Genomic DNA, 24,971 nt, shown 5'->3' on the forward strand with positions numbered 1-24,971 from the left:
AGCTCTGCGTTGTGTAGCTTTCTCCATTCTCCTGTAACTTCATCCCTCTTAGCCCCAAATATTTTCCTAAGAACCTTAGTCTCAAACACCCTTAATCTCTGTTCCTCTCTCAAAGTGAGAGTCCAAGTTTCACAACCATAAAGAACAACAGGTAATATAACTGTTTTATAAATTCTAACTTTCAGATTTTTTGACAGCAGACTAGAGGACAAAGGTTCTCAATCGAATAACAACACGCATTTCCCATATTTATTATGCGTTTAATTTCCTCCCGAGTGTTATTTATATTTGTTACTGTTGCTCCAAGATATTTGAATTTTTCCACCTCTTCAAAGGATAAATCTCCAATTTCTATAGTTCCATTTCGTACAATATTCTGGTCACTAGACAGCATATTTAATTTATATCTTTATTTTATATAGAAAAAGGAGAGTAGATTTCGAGTTCATGGCCAATTTTGTGTTTTATTTCAAATAATTATTTATTAAATATCTCCTATTATTAAACTTAATTACCGGTATCTTAAATGTGCATAATTCCCAGATAATTTGACAATATAGACTAGATGAGTCACTTAGTATCAATACTTTCTAAATACACTTTAAAACTAGATTATATTTCATTTCTTTTTCCTACATAAGGACAGAGAACTCAGAGTAAGTACTCTTATCCTATTGGTAAAAGATTGTGCGGAATACTGGTAATCTCTCGGCTTAAAAAGAACCAACTCACCAAATCGAGTGTGATAAAATTATTATTATTATTATTATTATTATTATTATTATTATTATTATTATTATTATTATTGCAATTTTCATAAATTGTCAGGGTACGTTCGTCTGAAATTCCTTTGGACAGTAATCTGTGATTTCGTTTGTGTACCATACCACGCACTGAGCTCTCTCTTGTGCTGTTGTCACCTTTGCTAATTATTCGACAGTTGCAACAAAAGAATAGAATAGAAAATTGAACATTTTTGAGTTGCTTCAAAAGACACCGCAAACCGCAGATCTCTTAAGACTAATATTTTCCTTAAAATTAGAATTTGAAATCTGGGATGTTTCATATGGACACTCTGTATTTCTATTTTTTTCTTGACATATTTTTATATATCTTGATTACAAAACGATAGAATTTAACACAAGAAAGTCTTATAATACATATTCCGAAATATATTTTTAATTTCAATCTTGGATAGTTTAAGAACAAGTAATGTATTTGTGCAAATACTGTACTAATGCTGAAACACAAAGCAGTCGTTGTTGTTTAGTCAACTGTTCGAAGACAGATCTGAACCTCATAAGTGACACAAATAAGGCATCACTCATGAGGCATTAAACTAGGAGATAATGGAGTCGGTTGTCCAGTTCTTTTTCCCCTCCATTGCATACATCGCTGACTTTATTACACTAATCAGACTTCAGATGCATACAAACAATTGTTCTTCCTCTCACACATATTGTCAAGTGAGAAGTATTGTCTGATAAAACAGGTGTACATACCAGCCAGAACCTCAATCAGAGATAGTATTCATTGTTGTGCACTGATTTACTTTTCACATTTTATTAAGCACTTTTCATGGTGATTTCTTTTGTTTCGCCATATCGTCTTCATACCTCATCGTTTCATTTTTCATTCTATTCTACTATTCAAATTCCCTGGTACTTGAAGTTCATTTCCAGATTTTTTATATTACATTATGCAATGAGCCTATAATGGTAGTAATTAAGATGCGAGTACGTTTATGAAACGAGCGCAAGCGAGTTTCATAATTTTCATACGAGCGTTTTAATTACTATTATAGGCAAGTATCAGACGACTTTTTATATTCGAACATATTTCTAACTTGAAATTATTCATAAGTATTCATGTTATTCTTATCTGACTGGGGAGCGGAACTGACCTTGTGCAATATCTCGTAAATTGTGAGATGTGCGCAGACGCGAAAGTATTGATTTTTTCCGAGAAACAAATGTCATTGACCTTGATATAATCTAGAGAGTAAAACGAACATTAATCTTGATATAACCTTGAAATTGATTTAGACATTGAAAAACGAGATGACAAATTGAATTTATTTGAATATTATTTACAATTAACGCTAATTATTATAGTAACAGAACATAACTTTCTGCGACAGTATTGGATTTCCAGCCTCCGTGACGTTTCGCTAGTTGTCTTTCGATTGCATATCCGAGAATAATTGATACTTGCGCTTTCATATTGCTACAATGGTGTTTTCTGATTGGCGGAACACCTGAACTTTAATGAATAGGTGTACTTTAATGAGATCCATTAAAGGGCTGCTACCAGGTGTATAATTACTACATTTCGGCATGGTCGATCATAAAATAATTTAATTGAGTTCGGGAAAAGGTTATTGTGTAACATTTCCTTGGATATCTTTGTCTGGGCCATAAGTATCAATTTTGGCAAGCATTTTACAATACATTTCATAAGAACTTTATCTAATGTTTGATTTATTTCTTTATAAGTGATCTTTTATTCCTTAGCCTTTTAGTATAAATTAGCGTCGTGCATTACAGGCGCTATGTTCGGTTCAGGTTTGTCGAGTATGGTGAAGTTCGCTATTCGTCGATGTTCGCTCAGCAGAAGGAAACCTGTCATGTTTGTTCGGCCTTGTTATGAAAATATTCGCTGTTCTCTACTGCCATTCCTTCATTTTTTTAACTGTTTAAGAATTTTAACACATATCTTGCGATTAGTTTTTCATATGGAATAAGGCGAATATTGTAATATCTTAGTAGCCTCACTCATGTTCGAACGTTGCAAGACACTATTATAAATATCGTTACTGAAGTTGTTCTTGTTCTTTACTTACTCGAGACCAAATGTGAACACATCTTTTTTTATTCGTTTCTTATTACTTTTTATTTCTGCCAGTGTCATGATACCAAATTTCTTTTTTTAATTTCTTGGAATACTTGTTCCATTTTTTGGAAATATCTTGTACAGTATATTCCGAGTTTCTATAAAATTTCTCCGTAACGATAACCATTTTCAAAATCCACTTGAATCACCGACTTTATTTTGACTGAGATTTTAACCTTTATTTTTATGGACAGATTGTCAGCCTAGCGTCGACCTCTAATCTGGAGAACCAACTGTTGCCTCTTTTACATGTTTTCGGGTAATATTGTTTACTTTTAATACTATAAGTGCTAATAATAGCTACTTCTAACACTCTCTATGTAATAGTCAATTTTCAACATGACAAATCATAGTGTCCACATACCTGAGGACAGGTCTTTCACTGGAAAGCCAGCACTCTCCAATATTTCCTGTTTCCACTACTAAAATATCTACTTTTAACAATGACTGACAAATAGGGTAAACTAGGGTCTGTTGGACAGTCGGGCATGTAGGACACTCCGTACTTTAACGTGTTACCACGCCACTTGTGGGCACCACATTCAGCTAGAAGTCAATGGCGGAAGTAGCCACGAGTGGGGCTACTTCCGTCATTGACTTCTAGCAGATTGTGGTGCCCACAAGTGGCGTGGTAACACGTTAAAGTACGGAATGTCCTACATGCCCGACTGTCCAACAGACCCTAGTTTACCCTATTATTCCTTTTCACTATTTCAATAAACACGGTCCATTTTGGCTTCTAATTGTATTAAAAGTTCAAAATCCATCTAAATAAACTTTAAATAAATCATATTCATAAATACCTCTTCAATGGTATACTGTATGTATATGACCGCTATATTTACGTAGGAATATAACACATACGGCAAGAAAAAATCAGATGTACTGTATGTGTTTTCGTTGACATTCTGAAATTGTTAATTTCTTTTCTCAGAACAAGAAAGTGAAATCGCGATTACTGATGTTATGATGAAACAGGTAACAACTAAGAATACCTGTTTAGAAAGAAAGTTGAAGAACTGCCTTTGGGCTAGAACGTTGCGAGTTCAATCTCCGAGTACATTGCTGTACTATTTTTCAAACAACCTTGTCTAATAGATGGCTTCATTGACCTCCAGTAACTCCCTCTCTAAACTTGTCTTTCGCTTAGATACCAAGTTTGCATGTTCAACGTACGATAATTGGGAAATAGTCGAAAGTGGTTTGTGGAAGAATTTAATTTTGACGTGATCTAAAATAATTAAATATTGCCCTGAGATTTATGTTCTTGATGTAAAGATGCAAAAAGAGGAAGAAAATATGACGCGCTTTCCCTCTTTCTTACGTAAAATCATCCTTGTCTGCGGCGTTCTTCTGTAAGGAATTAGATCATTTTGGAGAAAATTCTATCGCTATGTAATAATTGAAGACCTCCCTCGAAAAAAGGGTGTATCAAATTAATGAAAAATGTGACGTCGGCGGGAAAAAGTAATTTTGAAGTATTCATTTTTAACAATAATTAATGCATCCAACAGCTGAATAAAGTTGTATCCTTGATTAATCAAATGGTTCTGCTAGTAAATATAGGCCTAATGATATACTGTATGTCCTTGAAATTATTTTCCTTTATCCTGCAACGTGTATTATAGATTTGTTGGTTAAACTCTTATTCGAGGGAGGTCTTCAATTATTATGGAAGCATTGCTTTTGAAGACTATTACGAACTTATATTTCTCGCCAACAAGACCACAGGATTATAGACCAGAAGACTAGAACGCTTGACTGAAATAAGAATTTGAAAGAAACCTATATAGTGACTCAGTCCTAGGTTCATATCCCGGTTGATCCATCCCAAATTTATAACTTGTGTTTTGTAAGCCAGTGTTCCAGGTATTACTCGACCGAGGCGAGTGGAGTCGCGGGAGTAATGTGAACTATCGCGATGCGGTATTACGAAAACAGGAGCAGTAGCGCCACGGCTCCGGGCTGCAGGACTCCACTGGCCTTGGACGAGTTATAACATAGGGGTTTTCTTCGGTACCCTGGTTTCCCTGTGACATGGAAACAATTCTTCACAGTCATCATTCATTACCAGTGTAAAGTTGACCCGCCGCCTCCTACAGTACTTTGGATAGTAGTATCTGGTATAGTCTACGCTTCTCGGTACTAGAGACATTTGTGACTACGATTGTAGAGTAGGGGTGAATAACTGCAGGGTAAGGGCTCTGCCATTGCAAAAACAATCCTGTAGAGGAAAAACTCTCCTGTTCAGGAAAGGAGTTGTGTTTACATACCGTGTAAAGTATATATAAAACGGATCTTTCTTCGTTACCTTTCTTTTTATTATTCCTAAATATCTATGGCTGTCTACTGGTCTCGAACACATGAACCTTGGAACAAGTTTGACTTATTGTTTTTCTTCCTTTCTTTGACAAGTCCTATAGTGTTTATCTCTTTTATGGACAAATATGGAAATAAATGAATGGAAAACATTGTAATCAGTAGAGTCCTGCGTGTGGTTACTTGAGTACAAGTTAGATGCACATGGACCATACTAGATTTGCTTGCAAAGGAGGGCTTGATTCGTCTACCCCAGCGATGTCAAAGGAAGCGCATTTTTCTGACCTTGACGTCTTGCGCGGGCAGCAAGCGCTAAGTATGGAAAGAGGAAGGGTTGTGTATATGAATAAGCAACCTTTTGGATTAAGAAAACAGTGGTGCACAAACTTCAAACGGAATGTGAAATTTTATGTCGTATTTTTATATGGCTTCTTTCTGTTTAATATTATCTACATTGTCCGTAAAACAAAAGTACTAACACTGATTTCTTAATATTGCAGTTGTGTTTTAAATCTTAATAACATAATAGAGAGTTAAGAAGGAATATTCACTTAAATTCCATAGTAGTATAATATTATACTGTATTAAGTGGATGAAACACATCATTCATAAAGAAAGTGATATTCCAAAGAAAGAGGTTGAGTATGACATGATAAGTTGGAATTTATATTGATGGTATCTTTAGCCTTATAAAAGTAATCAATAAACTAATCAAAACAATATTACAGTACAAAGCAAAGTTACCTAGGTACTGTATCTGTTTTAACTGTAACTAATATTACATAACAAAACTCTTATCGCATTATGCTTTTAAGGTGATATTTGTGAGCAACTTCCTATCATCAGAATATTAATTTATTTTCTCGAAATCTACTGAAGTTATAGAGCTGACATTTTTACAACACATGGGCACGTATCTTTTGCTTATGATGTAACAGTAGTTGCTTTGTTAATTCATTTCCTTACAAACAATTTCCATGCGAATATTTTCAAAATTTTCAATACACTATCTTCAGTAATACGTATTATACGGTATATTAGATTTACGAAAACATTATGTAAAGCTACTAAATAAATAGGCCTATACCTGAAAATTTCACTTTTCTATACGAAAAGTTGAGAAAATATTTCTTTTGAATAAAAAAATCAAACTTGTGAAAAATGAGCATTAAAATTAAAACTTACATTCTTATAATGCACTTATACTTCTCAGGCAAATCTAACAATTAACATGGATACAGTTTTAATAAGTTGCCTTCTCTTAATCTATTGAATCAATGCTGGCCATCCCTGAATATAGCTCGACCAAGCGGCATATACCACCTCTTTCGTCTGTCTCTTTCCTTTCCGCTGTATAGCGCTCAGGCTCTCCTGGTCTCTAAAGCGCTCGCTTGCTCCTGTGGGCATCAATTGACATGCCTGGTCTATCCGCTCCGTTTCATGTGTTTACATCTGCTTATTCGTATAGAGCAGTATAGGCAACAATGAGAATGCTACTCAATTACAGAATATACTGTCATGTGTATTTAATAACAAACCAAATATTTATTCAAAGCCATCTTATGGAAAACAGAAGATTATTCCCATAATAAGTAAAACGCATCTAGATTCTAGATAGGCCTGCTTTTTTGTTTCACAATATATTTTTCACCCAAAAAGTAAAAGCAAATACTCATTTTTCGCCTACTTACAGAGTTCTGAATATTCAAATTGCACTTTTTAATATAGATAGATATATTTTATCAAAGCGAAATGCGTTTAGAAGTAAATAATACAATAATTTATTGAAGGGATTGAAATTCGAATATTCACAATTAAAATGACTTAATATTAAAAAAAAAATATATATATATATATATAAAACATATTTCGGCTCTGATGATATAATAATAAATTAAGCTTCCTTTATGAAAATGCTGGGCAGGTTTATATAATTTGGAAAACACACCTAAAGGATAAAATGATTTACATTTGAAACGGCTAGGGAATCGAATATACAAAACGTTAGAAAGATTTACACCTAAGTAGCGTATAAGCTTATGCTCATTTACAGTTAAGGGATAATAGTATTTCATCATAAATGTTAGAATGATTTGAATGCCATATACCGCAAGAAAAATAATAGCTACGGATTAATTGACATTGATATCTAAACCAATCAATAGCCATCACTTGTATGGGAGTGACTTGAAATTTCCATTATCACTCCCATACAAGTGATTTCTCAATATCTGAACCGATACTTTGAGGGCACTAATGGCTATTTCCTTCACAATGCTGTGTGTTAGCCCCAGGTTTTTACATTTGTTGGCAAAGAAGGAGAGTATGGTACCTCGTCCTCCAACCATTAGACCTATAATATCAATGTGGGACAGGCTATAGTTATCTTTATAGAGCGGGATGTTGGTTCATAGATCCGTTTCTTTTCCCTGTCCACCTCATGCGGTTGACCAGCATGTGTCTCAAATCTGATGGGGGGGGGATCAAGAATGTATGCCGAGTTATTCTTAATGGCAATTATATCAATTCCCCGAACACTTTTCCTGCACCTCTTGATGGACCGTAAACCCTACCTCCTTCAGTGCCTCGGCCAGCATAGAACGGACAGCATGGTGACGGATGTTGCGAAGGGCCTCACTATAAGGACAGAAGCCAAGGATATGTTCATTTAGAAATTTTTGTAGGTTGTTGTTGTCTTCATGTATTAACGTCTCTAATGCCAGATTACAGAAATTAGTTAATAATAGACCTACTTGTTTTACACGTGAACGTTGTAACTGTACACATTTTATGTATGTACACATCTATTACATCTGTAATTTTAAAATAATACAATAAATCACAATAAAATTATTTACACTTACTACTTGTTTTACATGTCTCTCTCTACATTACAACTGACTGTAAACATTTTAAGTATTTCAAAAGAAAACATTCTCCTTTTTTCTGATAAAATACGTTTTCTTCTTTCCTAATGAAGTGCTCGCTACCAAATGCTCCTATTGGAGCACTCATTTCCAACCGTCTAGCTTTGTTTTGTTTTGACATGTTCATTGAACAGCAGGCCTAAAGTGTGTACGCTGTGCTATAGGGTAAAGGTACCTAATTCTGTGATACCCCTAATCCCGTGATAAAATTTCAATTCGCTGCCATTGAGTTGTTGTCTCTGATTTTTCAATTTTTGAAATACCTAGCAGATGCCAGGAGATGTCTTCTTTTCAATTATATTGACTACCCGCCTTTTGAATAGAAGCAGTCGACTGCAGAAGCTTTTATTCAGTGAAACGTGGTTGACCAGTAAGATTTTCTTTCTCTTGTGATCACTCCTGAAGAAACATTTTATATTTGAGGTAAGAATTAACATAGCATTATAAAAATGGTATATTACTGGAGATTATAGTCAGCTGAATCAATGTGTGTGATTATTTAAACATTGTGAGACAATAACAATGCTACAGGAGCTTTTTTGGATTTATTTTCATATTTCTCCTTCCTGGCTCACTCAATCAGTGATGCCAACGCTAAATTGTGAAAATTAATGTCTATGAAAGAAAATAGTTCGTGGAAATAATAACAGAAATAAGTTATAGAAAACATCAATTATAATTGTAATAAAATAATAGGGCATATATTTAATTTAATTATTGCTGTTAGGAATATAAATAATGAGAAATAATTGTGTTATAATTCATTTTATTGAAATTTAATTTTGTATTGAATTTAACTTTCAGTTTATTTTGTTTTTAATATATTAATATTTAATGTGTATTCCTGTAGTTACACAAGTATTTTCTATGGAATTTGTCACTTAGGCCCTTTTTTATGTTGTAATTTGTTGCTTAATCCATATTAAAACAACATACCACGACTTTAAAGTATTTTCCCCAATAGACGTTTGTTTTCTAAGCAGTTAATGAGGATTATTTTAGTATCACGGAATTAGGATATCACTCACGGAATTAGGAAATCACTATCACGGAATTTGGATCCCTGTCACGGATTTAGGAGCCACTTTATAACAATGAAGAATCATATATTATATATCAAACTTGTGAAACTGTTGACACTGAATGTTGTAAAAACTTTAGCTAAAGGTCCAAATAACGTCATTTAGATGTTATTTGAAAATTTTTATTACAATTTTAGCAAAATATAGACTTTATTAAGTATGTCACGGAATAAGGCAACCTTACCCTACTCCATATATACCTACACTGTTGTGTGTTGCTCGGAGGGTTTAGGTAACCAAACGCAGGACCCTAGTAATCAGTATCACTTAACCCCTGAGCACGGTTATCCCAAATATTATTGAGACAACATATTGCACTCGTGGTTCATACTTTTTATTGGAAACTATTCCTGTTTGAAATTTCCTGTCATTTGTAATCGAAGTCGTCAATTCTCAGGAAATACAAGAAACATATTTAGGTCATCTTGAAAAATAAAATCCTGAAGCACAAGATGAGACGAGAGAATTGTCACGTCATCACAGAGATTTCTACATCAGTTGTGAAAGTGCATATTATTTTTGCTGCCAGTATAATCAAGCGTCCCAATTACGGATCTTCCACTTGGTGAAATTATCTTTCGTGCGTCAGAGAGTCATTCCGAACTACTGTACGCATTTGGATGCTGTGGTCTGTTACTATCAACGTAATCATCGCGAAAAATCGAAAGCGTTGAGCATATTTATTGATGACATTATACAACGCCGTAACATCCAGAACTTTCACACAACCTTGAGACGCTTCTTGCCTCTGCAGGTTTTTTTTCATTACATCTTTCGAGTATTTTAATCTGGATTGACAAGATTGTAACAGTCTGAACATGGCGGTCTTATATTCGCGGAATGACACCATTACATTTCTTGCTAATTCAGTCAGTTTCACTTATGTGAAAGGGATATTTCATTATTGACACTTTAACCAGATCTACTTGTCCTGCAGGGAAAGTGCTTTATATTATGTTACACGTCTTCTCTATGACGAATAAATTATATCAACTCACAGAACTGCTAAAACAAGTGAAAGCATTTTCGAAGTATTTTATTGCCGTTAAAAAACGTCAGATATAAATATTCATTCATTCATTATCTTTCATAGATCTTACATGAGCAATGAAGCTTTAAGATGTGGAACAAATCCAAATTTTACAATATTACAATTACAATTTTTACAAATTTTTACAATATTTTACAGTTTTTACAGTTTTACAATGTAGTAATTTTCTACAATGATGAGGTGAGGTCCGAGGATTCGCCAAAAGATTACTCGGCATTTACCTTTTGGTTGGGGAAAACACAAAAATAAGTCAACGATTTGGCGAAATTGGCCAGGCCTGACGAAATCCGTTATTCGAAAACCAGTTATTGCGTCATATTCTTCTTTTCTTTCTTTACACTGGCATCTTCAACCATTTTTGTAATTAATCACAAATGATATTTACAGGTCTTTATGCGCAAATTAAGCTTTCAGGAATAACTCCCTGTAAAGTTAATTTGAATAATTTCGAGGGAAAAATTGCTCCGGGGCCGGACATCGAACCCGGGACCTTTGGTTAAACGTACCAACGCTCTTAACCAAAGGTCCCGGGTTCGATGCCCGGCTCCGGAACAATTTTTACCTCGAAATTATTCAAATTAACTTCACAGGGAGTTATTCCTGAAAGCTTAATTTGCATAATACACGTCACTGTACGTAACAGAAAACCACAATTTATAGTCACACAGAGTTAGTGTGCACTCAAATGTTGGTTGCTTGACTGTTGTCAGCCCACTTTGAGGTCTATGGATATAGAGGGAAAAATTGGATCGGTGTCGGGCAGAGTTCCCGGGTAGCTCAGTTGGAGAGCGTTGGTACGTATAACCAAAGGTCCCGGGTTCGATGCCCTGCCCCGGAACAATTTTTTTCTCTAAATTATTCAGGTGTTTATGCGTTCTTCAATGGTTTTCATCTTTTAAAACTTACATTTTTGATGGCAGATCAGAGTCTTCAATGCTTTTTGATTTGTAAAATTTAAGAAGTAATTTCAATGTCCATTTTATTTGCTAGTGTAGCCTTTGTTTAGAGATCACTCTACTTCATAATATGCCATACCGCCATAACGTGTAACTAGTCCCCTTGATTGGAATAACCTGCATTTGGGAATTAAACCAAGGACTTTCCCAAAACACGCTATGGGATGTTTCATATAAAACAATAATTTTTATCTCGAAAAGGAAGCAAAAACGAGCAAAATTGTATTAAGCTTTTTTTTTGTTTGAAATATTTCAAAGAATAACTCCCTGAAATTAATGAAATTACTTCCGCTTCACCCTGTATATCTCACTGCTTTTCGATTCAGCATAATGAAGCTCAGATACTTAAATTTCTTCACTACCTTGAAGGTAATTCCAGGAAGAACCATATAGAGTGAACCATAAGTAAAGTCATTAATTTCAAAAGGTTATTCTTTGAGATATGTCAAACAAGAAGGTTATTACAATTTTGCTCGTTTTTGCTTCCTTTCTGAGATAAAATTATTTTATAAAAATATTCATAGAGTATTTTGGAAAAACCATTGATTTAATTTCAATATCCTCAGTTAAATTAAGAGAACAGTGTATTATGATAATAAGTGATTGAAAGAATTTTAGTTTTGTCCTTGAAATGTGCAGAAATTTGATCCGAACAAATGTAACTTTTCGTCCTGAAAATAAATTAAAAAATGTCATATTTGTTCTGATCAAATTTCTGCACATGTAAAGAACAAAACTAAAATTCTTTCAATCATTTATTATCATAATACATTGCTCTCTTAAATTAACCGACCATATTGGAAATTAAATCAACGACTTTCCCAAAACACGCCATGAAATGTTTAATATAAAACAATTTTTATCTCGAAAAGGAAGCAAAAATGAGCAAAATTATATTAAACTTTTATGATTGAAATATTTCAAAGAATAACTCCCTGAAATTAATGAAATTACTTACGGTTCACCCTGTATATCTCTCCCGTCTCCTTCTATAAGTAGATATCCTGTTTTTTTCATATTCTCTCTGGTCCTGACTTCAATGCTTACAGAAGCTTCCTACTCATAAACTTGAAATCCCCACAATCTTCCTATCCGTAAATAATAGAGACTGCTAGGTCCCATAATCAACTGTAATCCCAAAGTCCCCATCAGATCGGTTCCATTGTCCTATTACTTGTTGAATATTTGTTTTTAAAAGTATAGGGGATATATTAGAGCCCTGACTAATAATAATAGACACTTAAGGAGTTAGGTTCAGCTTACAGCAGTAAAATTTTGGAAATATTCAACATTTTTTCCTCCATTACTGTATCTTGTACAATAATGAAAATTAGTATGTGCAAAACACTGTCCTTCTGCTATAAGAAAAAAATATTTTTATGATTTAAAAAAATTATTTACATTTTTTTTTTCAAAATTCAGTTCACTGTGCAATGATGATGCGTTTCCCACATAACTGAAAAACTATCCAACATTCTGTGATGAAATTTTTTGTGTGCATTTATGCTTGTCATATCTACAATATGTTGTAAGATCATATGTAAGATGTTTTAATTTTCATTCTGTTGTCATGAAAAAGCTATTTGGTCATCGTATATTTTGTAGCAAGGAGGCCGTGACATCCATTGCTTGTAACTAACCCATAAAGACAGTAGAATGTGTATATATGACCATACTACCACGTGAATTGAACTCGAAAATATTCAGTGTCTTAAATTTCGAAGTTGGTTAACCTGTGTTCATGTTGGCTGGCTTGTACGCCATTGGGCAAGTATACACAAATAACACATAATGTGTACTATCGACTTTACATGTCGTTATTGACATACGTGTCGATATGCACAGTCTTTTCTGTTTTCGGTTTATTGTGAATAAAAAAAATCTTCACGTTCACGTTCTGCGTTTCCCGTTCTCGTTTCCGGTACATTGTGGACCAGCCTTTACTTTCCCACCTTCACTGAACACGTTTGATCAGTTTCTTAAGTGATAAAGAGGATATTCAATATTGATAAGTTCCAGATTGCTTTCCATGGATTTTTATGAGCAAGGCCTTTAGGCTTAATAGATCCACAGATACAAAATGCATTTTCCTGGCCTGCCCAAAAAAGGACAAATTTCTCTGGTGAAGACATTCAACTGTTTGTACCACGCTACGACAGATATCTCAGTTGTTATGAGCATAAAAGAAAAGAATATTATGTTTTGAATGCATAAGAAATAAGTTCAAATCTTATATTAACTTTAACCTGAATTGATATACTTAATTTGCTTTACCCTCCATTTCTGTTTAAGACGATGCGCTACCGAACATAATCGAATTATGACCAATGTTATCATTTTCATATTGCCGCGCTGAAAAATGTACTGTTTCATGAAATTTATCTCAATATCTTAATTACAAGTATACTATTATATAATTGGTAGAAGTTGTGTTAATGTCAGTGTTATATGTAACCAAAATATTAAATTTAATAATCACAGAAAATAAATTTTCTATGTTTTCAACAAGTATTCATTTTACAGTATTTCTCAGTAGTTTAAGCTAGAGTGATGAAACTTGGAATATTTATTCATTAATATCTCTGTTGTAAAATGGAGAATTTGAGTGGCTTTATTCAGCATAGTTTTATTGGTATTACGTAAAGCAGCATTTTTTTTTATTAATGTTTGAACATTGAAGAAATTATATATTTTTTTCTACAAATGAACAATTTAGAGTTGGGCATTGGAATGGAATTTAACTGAGGGAGGCACGGATGACCCAGTACTGCGACCTATTGAGATCTATTGCGCTAATCCTCGATATGGAATGAGTTGCGTGCCACAGATCCCCCACGCGCACCGCCCTAATCACATGACTCCCTTAACGACCCGTCCCTACAGCCGATAGAATTCATATACCATTTTTGCTTCGGCAAAATCCCCCAAGGCCCCCGTCCGAGGCGAAAGAGTTGGGCATTACTAATGCTCCATTGTGCAATATGTAGTGTTATCTTTAATAAAAAGTTACAGTAGATTAAAAAATTATTATTATTTTAGTAATAGTATTTTCACTAAGAAAAAAAAAACTAAGTTTAATTTTTTTAATGTGTTATCGAAAAAATATTGAAAATTACATGTGATTATGATATTAATATGCACGTTCAGTAAAAATTTCAACTCTCTGATTAAAAAATTGTGGATTTTATAAATTTCAGTACCACATCGCCTTAATAAGTGATTGATATTAATTTTATTAACGGGTATCGTCATTTTAAATTAGCGTAAAATTAAAAATGATCTAATTTATTTGACGATGTGGCGTTTCTACAATTTGGAGCGTCTCCTCTTTATGAAATAATATGTCACAATATTGGAGGTTTTACTTTCTCAGTACGCGGTTATTTCACTGACGTGTCTTAAAACGTTGATTACAGATTTCCTGCGGAACCGGTATTGAATTACACGGACCCTCAGCGAATTACTATCCACTTTTACTACAACTTGCGCTCGTTAGGATAATTGAACAGACATGTTTTTCACTTTCATGAACATGATTCAAACAGATCTGTCCGGTTTCTCGTTAAAATAAAATTCCTTATCCTATTATTTCATTACATAGGATCATTGAAACATTGAGAATGACACAATCCAGAAAACAATTTATTTTACCTAACTTTCAAAACATTAAATAAAATCGTTGTGTATGAAAAAAGAATGTTGACTAATTTTATAGAGGAAAAGAGCTCCTTTTCCTTTCTTATACTTTCGGAGATGATGTGATCACTTTCATTCTCCAGCAGCCTCTTACAGCAGTAAAGGCCAGTTATTCTATTTAATAGAAGTCTGATTGAAATCAGAAACTTTCCGAAAGTTATGGCGAGATAAAATTATATTGTCCATACGGATTGAACTCAGAAATTACGGAAATCCCTACATTTCAGTTGTTAAAGAAAATCAGAGCATTAATTCCATCTCGGAGATCATACATTCTGTTTATAATTTTCGTGATCTTTCTTACAAACGTCGGGATAAGTCGCATAAGAAATTGCCATGTAAGTTTCCAACAGGTTCCCATTAATAACATTATAGGAAATTTTGGTGAATGGTAATATTAATAAATATAATATGAAGAGTACGGGGAAAAAACAAACAAAGACAAAATTGTCTTAAGAGTAGTGTCATTTTCTAATTCAGTATAGTAGGCCATACTGTAATATTTATTGCTGTTCCTAATAAAAAGTAGGAAAGGATGACTGTATCCATGGTGATAATCCTCCTTTACCAGGTTTTATAACAAAAACACATACATTTTGCAGAAATATACTGAATTAGTTGATGACTTCACCCTTATGAGAATTGTGACTTTGATTGGTTTTACCCTGTACTTTTCATATATTCATTCATTCATTCATTCATTCATTCATAGTGTTCTGCCTAAGGGCAGATATTTCACTGCAAACCCAGCATTCTCCAGGTCTTTCCTATTTTCTGTCTTCCTCTTTGTCTCCTCATATGATCCATATATCTTAATGTCGTCTATCATCTGATCTCTTCTTCTGCCTCGAACTCTTCTTGGAAAGATTGGAGAATTCTGGGTTTGCAGTGAAAGACCTGCCCGTGGGCAGAACACTTATGTATGTGTGTATGTATTAATGTTTGAAAATGTTTAACTTATGGGATTTCTCAAAATCTAGTAAATAGTTAATAAAACAATCTCTTTATTTCATGAATTAATTGAAAATTTGGTTAAAACGCAATACGAATTTGATTCTCAAAACCAGTATTTGGAAGGTGACTTCATAATTTTTCCTTCATAGGAACAAATTCTAACCTGTATAAAATGTCACTAAGGACATAAATAATAAAGTTCTGCATAAAATAATCGTATACAATAATTAATTACACAAAATACAACAGCATTATTCTATAAAATCCAAAATTCAGTTACAAAATAATTAATTTACCAAACAGAACAGCTTAGGTTCTAGTTTCGTTCATTCCATGTCAGTCTTGCCACTGACTTCTGGACCTTCTCCACGAAATCTAATTTTCAAGCGCATACGTCACAACAGAAGTACCGTTTGACTTGTAGTATTTTTATACAGAATGATATATTCCTATAGAATGGGAATTAGCTAAACTCAATTTTTTTCATATTTGGCTTATGGAGTTTCTAAAAAAAACCGATTCAATTGAGATATGAAATGTTTATTCCTGAACTCTAAAATAATCTTTTAAAGTATTAATTCATGTTTCGACCTATTTTGGGTCATCTTCAGAACTGGTCGTTGTTGGTGTTGGCGCCTCTTGTTTCCTGTGTGGGTGCGTTCGTAGTGTAGAGTCAAAGAGTGTATGTGTTTTGAAGTTGAGTTGTGTGTTGAGAATATCGTTGGGGTGTGTTTTCGTGTCTGTATATTTCATATTGTTCTAGTGTGTTGAGTTTCTGGCTTTTGGTTGGATGTGCAGTATTTCCATGTCTGTGTTGATGTCTCTGTAGGTGTGGTTGGCATTTGTGATGTGTTCTGCATATGTGGAGGTATTTTGTAATTTTGTTATGGTTGTGATGTGTTCTTTGTAACGTGTTTGAAATGATCTGCCTGTCTGTCCTATATAGAAGTTGTTGCAGGTGTTACATTTGAGTTTGTATACGCTTGTGTGGTTGTATTTGTTTGTTTCTGTTGTTTGTGTGTTGAGATGTTTTTTAGAGTGTAACGACCAGTTCTGAAGATGACCCAAAATAGGTCGAAACATGTTAACGAGGTACGTTAAAATTTAACACAAGAAAGACTTATCTTACATATTCCGAAGTGATACAGTGTTAAAAGTTGTGTAATCAAGATGTATATTAATTCAGTATGAACTTCCTAATTGCCGTTCTCTGAACTTCCTGAATTGGTTAAATCTAAATAGTTTACATCATATTAAGATATCACGCAACACTGCAGTGTTCTTTGATATTAAGTAAAACAGTTATAATACGTATTATTCTTTGATTGGCCAACACTGTCGCAATAATAGTTGTATCATGGGGATAACTGTGGAGTAATAAATGCGCTGCACATAAATTCTTGAATTAAAAATGCGTAATAGAACGACAAAACCACAAGAAGAAACCACTTGAGTCGGGGGAAAGTCTTCGCGCTGGAGACCTCTACAGTCTGTTCGTCACGAGGAGTATGGTTGTAGGAGAAATGAGGTTATCATTTGCTGTGGGACACATGGCGCAGTGCTACGTCCCAAGCCCAGAGTGTGTTGAAAACAGGCAATGAAGAAACCTGTAATTTGCAACTCCTCCAAATCTCACATGTGCCTCTTGCCGCATTAATTACTTGCCAGAACTTGCTCCACGTATCCCTCTGTGACGTGTTGCGTCCAATCTGAACGAGAAGGTCAAAAAGAAAGTTATTCTTCTCAGTCATTTACCTTGCTGTTGTCTTCTAAACAACTTTCTCGAGAAAATCGGCTCCGGGCTGTTAAATGATAGAGTTTGACGTCTTGATTCATTATCTGCGAAACCTTGAACTTGCAGAAGAGAATGAAAGTTGCTCTCAAGTTCAAGTTGAATTCCATGATTCTCTCTGCTCGAGCCGTATCTCAGTTAATTTTCGGCAATCATAATAAATTTCAGTTGATTTTGATCAGGCCTCCAACAGATTTCAACGGTATTGTACAAGTCTTCAGAATATTTGAGTTAATTAATTGAAGAGTCTACTATAGGCTATATATATGCAGTTATAATTTTACATGAATCAGAAAACAAAGGCGAAAAGTCTTTGGATAGTTTAATCTGAAACTTTCTTCATTTAGCAGCAGTGTTTTTGTGCCATACAACTTCGATATAGCACATCTGGCTTTATATAATTATGTACTTTCCTAAGAAAGTAGTAGAGAGTATGAATAATAATTAATTAATTAATTAATTTTTTAATCTAGTAGAGATAAGGCCCCCTCTACCAAGGGATTACAACTATAATATGAAGAATACAATTACAATTATAATTGAAATTAATATTAAATTTATAATAATTACAATAAAAATCAATGTAAGAATAGATTACCTGATTAATAAAGGCTAGACATTTCATTGTAGATGTTAAGAATAAAGAAATAATTCTTTTTTATTGAAGTACAAATTAAACATAGAATAATATCCTCACCTGACATAATTAGGAATAATAAATCCAGATGTTTAAGATGGGCAGGCCATATAGCACGTAGGGCGGTTCCAGAAATGCATATGGAGTGTTAGTTGGAAGGCCGGAAGGATAAAGACCTTTGGGAAGGCCGAGAAGTAGATGGGAGGATAATATAAAAAAGATTTGTGGGAGGTGAAATATGATGGTAGAGACTGGATTAATCTTGCTCAGGATAGGGACCGATGGCTAGCTTATGTGAGGGCGGCAATGAACCTCCGGGTTCGTTAAAAGCCATTTGTAAGTAGGTAAGTAAGTGTAATAAAATTATATACTGATGCAATTGCCGGATATTGAAATGTTTTGTGATAGAATAACAGAACTATTTACAAGAAGCCATGTCTGGACGATTCTCAATTACTGACAAAGTACCTAGTAAGTTTGCGTTTGAATTCTATTTTATTTCGACAGTCCCTAATGCTAGCAGGTAGCGAATTTCAGAGTCTTGGCAGGGCTATTTTGGAGAAGGATGAGTATATGGAGGTGCGATGGGATAGTATTGTTAGTATTGTTTCATGGCGAGAGCGTGTGTTCAGATTATGGTGGAAAGAAAGGTAAGTGAAGCGAGACGACAGGTACGAAGGAATAGAAGAGTTCAATATTTCGAAGAGATGAAGAAATGAGTGTAAATTTCTTTTCTTATCTAGTTTAAGCGAAACTATTACTTCCAGGGATGGAGTAATATGATCATATTTGCGAACGCTGCTTACAAAACGTACACACAAATTGTGAGCACGTTGAAGTTTCGTTTTGTTGTCGCTGGAAAGGTTAGTCAGTAAAATGTCGACATAGTCAAAATAGGGCAATACAAACGTCTGCACAAGGGACTGTTTTAAGCAAGAGGAAAAATGAACATTTATCCTTTTTAGCACATGAATAATAGAATGTACTTTCTGCAGGGTTTTGTGATTAGCATGTCCCAGTTAAGGTTATTATCCATGTGAATGCCAAGATTTTTTACTGAAGAACTGAAAGGAATATACACTGTACTTACTTTGACGGGGGAAATGTCAAGTTGTTTTACAGCGTCAGTTTGCCGTTTGTGTCCTAATATAATTGCTTATGTCTTTCCAGGATTGATTTTATGATGGAGTTCCTTTGTCCATGTTACAATCGATTCAATGTCTTCATTCAGTTTGTCTATTGCGTCGTTTACTCGGTCTAAGCGTGAAGAGATGTAGCATTGAAGGTCGTCAGTATGCAAGTGATAGTTACAATGCCTTAATGTGATGTAATATCACATCAATGGTCTTAGTAGGCCTACGACCCCTGTGATATACCTGATGATATATTAAGCCAGAAGGAACTTCGATTCTCTGATACAACACATTGTTGTCTTTTCCGTAAGTAGGATTCGAACCAGATCACAACAGTCTCTGACAAATACAAATTTCTTAATTTATGCATGAGCAGGTCAAAATTTACAGAGTTGAAAGCTTTGCTACGATCAAAAGAGTTAGTATTGTCACTTTATTGGAGTCGATTGTTTCAGAAATGTCTTCGGCCACTTTAAGTAGAGCAGTGCTTGTGTTCTGTCCAGTTCTGAAACCTGACTGATACATATTTAATATAATCTATGTTCATTCATTGTACGATTCTTTCCTGTGCTTTTGATATGGCTGGCAGGATGCTTATTGGTCTATAGTCGTTCGGGTCGGTGGGAACTTTGAGTTCAGGAAGAGGAAGAACACAAGCTTGCTTCCATATTTTAGGGAAAGTTGAAGTGATTAAGAAACTATTTAATATGTGTGTAATTGTAGGTATTACTATGTCTTGTATTTTCTGTATGAGTAATATGGTAATATTGTCCGGGCTTTGGGCTTTCGTCTTGATGCGTCGGATGGCTTTCATTACGTCAATAAGAATCGGTAAAATAGAATTTGTCTCGAGTTGGGGGAGCTGATTCAGGCAAAACTGTGTCTTGTTTTGTTGTGTCGTCTGAGGTGGGGTCATTTACAAGTGTTCATTCAAGCGGTCAAGTGGGATGGGAATGTCTACTTGTTCTCTAACCCTTCCAATTCCAACAACTTTCAGATTTTTCCATAACTCGGAAGGGGTGGTGTTGGGCTCTATATGTTTGTAAGAGTATTTGAGTTCAGCGTTTCTTGTTAGTTGAGTCTTTCTATTTCTGAAGTGTTTATAGAAATTAAAATATTCTCTCGTTTTTGTGTATTTTCTTGCGGTTGTATTTTATATTAGCTAAGTCGCGTTCGGACATCAGGCTGCGTATTTCAGTCGTTCCTTCATGGGGCTGGGGACCTTCTGGTACGTTTGGCCTTTAATCGTGCATGTTGGTCACAAAGTTGAAGGATTAACATATTGAATAAGTGTACTTTCTGTCTACAGTTCGTAATGTCCAGATCATGTGCCATGGAATTTGTGCAGCATCTTCTTTTAATATCTCTGTAAGTAATTACTCTGGGAGTCGATTTAGGACACTGCAGATTATATGATAGATAAATGATATCATGCCCTGATAGTCCTGGTGCAGGCAACTGTTCATGCGTCAGTATTTTGTCGGCATTGTTAGTAATTATCAAGTCCAGTAGTGTCTGTACCTTCCGTATGATGTATGGGAGCTAGAGGTAGGATTACCATATCAAGGCACTTGAAGAATGATTGAAGTCTTTTAGTCGTAATGGAATGTGAGTCAAGTCAATTTCAATTGAAGTCCCCCAAGATTATAACGTTCTCATATTACGGAGTTACGTTTAGTAAGGCGGTTTCGAAATCATCTACGTCATAAATCTTTGGGGGTTTATATATGACACATACTAGATATTTTGTAAATAAGATGCAAATTTCAATGAATATAAATTCAGGTTTGGCCCATTGCGCTCCCCGTCGAATTTGACTGTATATCTGGATTGTGTCCTTCCACTTCGTCTCATAACTCTCCTTCAAATGATAGTCAAACACGTCTTGCTTTTCTGTTATTTCGCGTTCTTTTTTAATATTGTGTCCGTTTATATTTATTATTCTCCGATTATTCATTTAAATTGTATTATATATTCAGATTCGTTCTAATTTCTTACTTTCTCTTATGTTATCGTAGTGATACTCCAGCTATTGATCTTAAGAATCGTAATCCTGTTGTCTCTGATAGCTTTTGTTAATGATTGTATGTAATTCAGATTCATACATGAGGACTAAGACGACCATATTTTTATAAAAGTTTAACTGGGCATATATAGGTCTATCTTCGTTTTATTCCTTAAACACCGTCTAATAGATCCACACATGTTAAAATCTGTTCAATTTATTCTATACGTCCCTGTTCTTTATACTGTATAACAATTTGTAGCTTAAGTAATCATAACTACTCACTTCCTAAATTTTATGAAGTCAATAGTCAATATTATTTTTCAGCTCTTCTGTCGAATTCTAATGAAAGCCATTAGTTTTGGTTTGGGAACATATTTTCAGATTATAATCTTTTGTAATCTCGTATAAATAATTAATGTTCTGGATTTGGCAGTTGATATTCATTCTTTGCTATAATAACTTGATCGTCAGCAAACAAAAAACGTCCTGGTTAGGACAAGTTACCTAGTTGAGGTTTTTCCGGGCTTTTCCCTCAACCAACTAAGAGCAAATGCTGGGTAGCCTTCGGTGCTGGACCCTGGACTCAATTCGCTAGCATTATCACCTTCATCTTATTCAGACGTTAGATAAGTAAACATAGCAGTTGATAAAGCGACGTATAATAAACCTAAAAAAACAAAAACAATTCACTCTTCTATCAGTAATAATAAAATCAGTATACTATCTAAAATATTCTGCCATTTATTAAGAGCATCTTCAAATAAACTATAAAGAAAATTGAAGAAAGTGGGTATCCTTGTCTAACTTGTACATTATTTTCAGTTTGCAATTTTCTTGGTCATATTCTTTATCTAATACAATGATGATGGTGATGATGATGATGATGATGATGATTATTATGATGTATGAATGAATGAAGAGGGAAAAGTAAGGGGAACATTTAAAATGTAAGCGAAAACGCTTTCTTGCAAGGGAAATTCGAGGATAAAAGGAATTGTGTATGTGAGCTCCAACCCTGTTGGTCACTTGTCTCACTCCGATTTTCTTCGTTCCGTATGAAGGAACATTAGAGAATTTTGATGAGATGATGATGATGATGATGATGATATCTACATAGGCTACTACTACAAATTTTATACACTAAGAAGTCTGTTGGCTGCTGAGTTCACAAATTGAATGTCAGCTTTATCTTGAGGAATTATTTTAAAATTAATAGGTAATTGGGAAGATTTCCAAGCCATACTCTAAATTCTTGCTGTATGTGAATGAAAGTCTGTCTTCTGTTGAAGGTTCACGCAACAGCAGCCTTTTCTTTACTTTGAGGTCACGTAATATAGCCGATTAGTATAACAAAGATACCGTTAATGAGCTGATATCGAAATCTCCTCTGAAAAATTTATACTTCGTTAGCTTTACCTAGGAGGTAGGAAAAACGAAATAGGGCATTCGATAAGTAATGGCAACAATACTGTAAATCAGCGCTCGTTATCTTTTAGTACGTAATAGAGGACCGATTGTTGCAAAAATTTGGAATATTAAAAGTTTTAAGCAACCTTCTTTTGTGAATACAGGGACAGTTTCTGATTTATAGCACATAATACAGCCCTAACAAATGTTCAGTAGGTGCTCCATAAAAATTAAAGTTGCAAGAGGAGAAAAATTCAACTCGATGCTTTATGGCATTAAAAGAAGCTTATGAGATAGAAGTCCTATCACAATGAATTATAGCAAGATGAGTGGAAGCGATGGATTCACTTTCAATCAAGATCTGACAATCAAAGAGCTTTAGATCAATCGGTGAGAGAGACATCCAAAAATAATGTTGCAGATGGAGTCCGCCACCTCCCAAGGATTTGGTATGATATTGTTGATATGGTAGGGGACTATATTTGAAGTATGTAATGCCAAAAGTAACCTAAATAAATTTAGTGTGAAACAGTAATTGCATTGCTATTACTTTTCGAATACCCTGGTATATATAATATTTGTTTTCGTCTTACAGTTTGGGAAAATCTCGGAAAAACGAATCAGGTAATCAATCCAAGCGAGATTCGAATCCACGCCCGAACGAAGCTTCAGATCAGTAGACAAACATACTTCCCCTTGAGCTACGCCGGTGACTGATTGAATGTCTTCAAGTGAACTTGAAGGAGTGAGAAGGGTTAAGGATTGTTGGGATCGTCAGTCAGCGTATTAGCTATGCTAACGACCCCAAAGAGCAGGTAATCCTTCTAACTTCTTCGTTTTTGTTCACCTGGAGACGAAGTTACAACCTATCTTCGATACATTGTGAAATAATAACAATCACCATCAACTGAAAAATTCCAAACTACACATCTTCTGAATGTCAATATATTTTAATCAAATTTGGTTAGAATCTATGTTTCGCAAGCATGTAGAAAAACAGACATGATTAGTGATTTACAGACATTTGTTTTTGCCATACAGTTTAGACTGTTAGTAGAGCGCAGTAATAATTATTGTTTGCTCTCCGTATTTGAATATTGATTTTTTCTAACCAGGAGAATTAGTAAATTACAAATTAAAGTAGCGATGTACATTTTTTAATGAGGCGCCTGAAGCAATCACCGCTAGATTACAGTCTTATCGATTTGCGTACAAGCGAAACAAAGAAGCAACTGTAGCAAGATTGCGACACCTCTGGACAAATGTACCAATGTCGAGAAGAATCCCGTTGTGCGATTTTTCTGGGAAAAAGATCTGGCAATAAAGGATATTCATGAAGAAATGCTGTACGCGTATGGTGAGCATTGCCTGTTACGTCAAGCTGTCTACAACTGGGTGTAGAAATTCTGTGAAGGGAGATTGTTACGGAGGCAAAAGTGCAACAAGTCGGAGACTTAATGCGAACAGATAGAATGTTGTTGTTTAGTCAATTGTCCAAACGTCTGAACCTCACAAGTAATACCAACATGGCACCACTTATGAGGCAACTAGGCAGGAGATAATGGATAGGGTGGCCTGTTGCTTTTCCCCTACATTGTATAATCGCCGATTAGCTATATATTACACTAATCAGACTTCAGATGCATACAAACACTTGTTTTTCCTCTGATACATAGTTTCAAGTGAGATGTACTGCCTCATAATAGATGTACATATCAGCTAGAATCTCAATCAGAGGCCAGATAAGATGAATGGCATATGTTACTGCGGATAGTCTTGAAAGCATCATGGTCAGAATTTCTTTATGAATATCCTTTGCTGCCAGACCTTTTGGCCAGAAAAATCGCATAAAGAAGCCCTGTTCGACAGTGGTAACAGCCACCATCTTGCAACTACTGGTTCTTTGTTTCGCTTATGCGGAAATTGATAATACTGCTACCTAGCGACGCCTCATTCAAAAACATTGTTCGCTACTTCAATTTGTAACTTGCTGACTCGCTTTCCTACTTTGATTGCAAGTCTGAGTTCTTAAGAAATTTATAATTTTATTGTTGACCTTTTCAAAAGCATAAACCTGAACTCTTCTGAGCATGCCATAAGTAGTCAGGTATCTAGAA

The 24,971-nt window shown here is 34.6% G+C and overlaps 1 protein-coding gene and 1 long non-coding RNA gene across 2 annotated transcripts in view; one reads left to right on the forward strand and one right to left on the reverse strand.

Annotated features, from left to right (window-relative positions):
* LOC138690959 (uncharacterized) overlaps positions 1-24,971 on the forward strand; it is a 1,057,789-nt gene that overhangs the window by 488,717 nt on the left and 544,101 nt on the right. The gene's annotated exons all lie outside the window — the stretch shown is intronic.
* LOC138690957 (acyl-CoA Delta-9 desaturase-like) overlaps positions 1-24,971 on the reverse strand; it is a 179,539-nt gene that overhangs the window by 133,060 nt on the left and 21,508 nt on the right. The gene's annotated exons all lie outside the window — the stretch shown is intronic.

Source organism: Periplaneta americana, chromosome 16, assembly GCF_040183065.1.
Source record: "Periplaneta americana isolate PAMFEO1 chromosome 16, P.americana_PAMFEO1_priV1, whole genome shotgun sequence".
In the NCBI taxonomy this organism is placed as follows: domain Eukaryota; kingdom Metazoa; phylum Arthropoda; class Insecta; order Blattodea; family Blattidae; genus Periplaneta; species Periplaneta americana.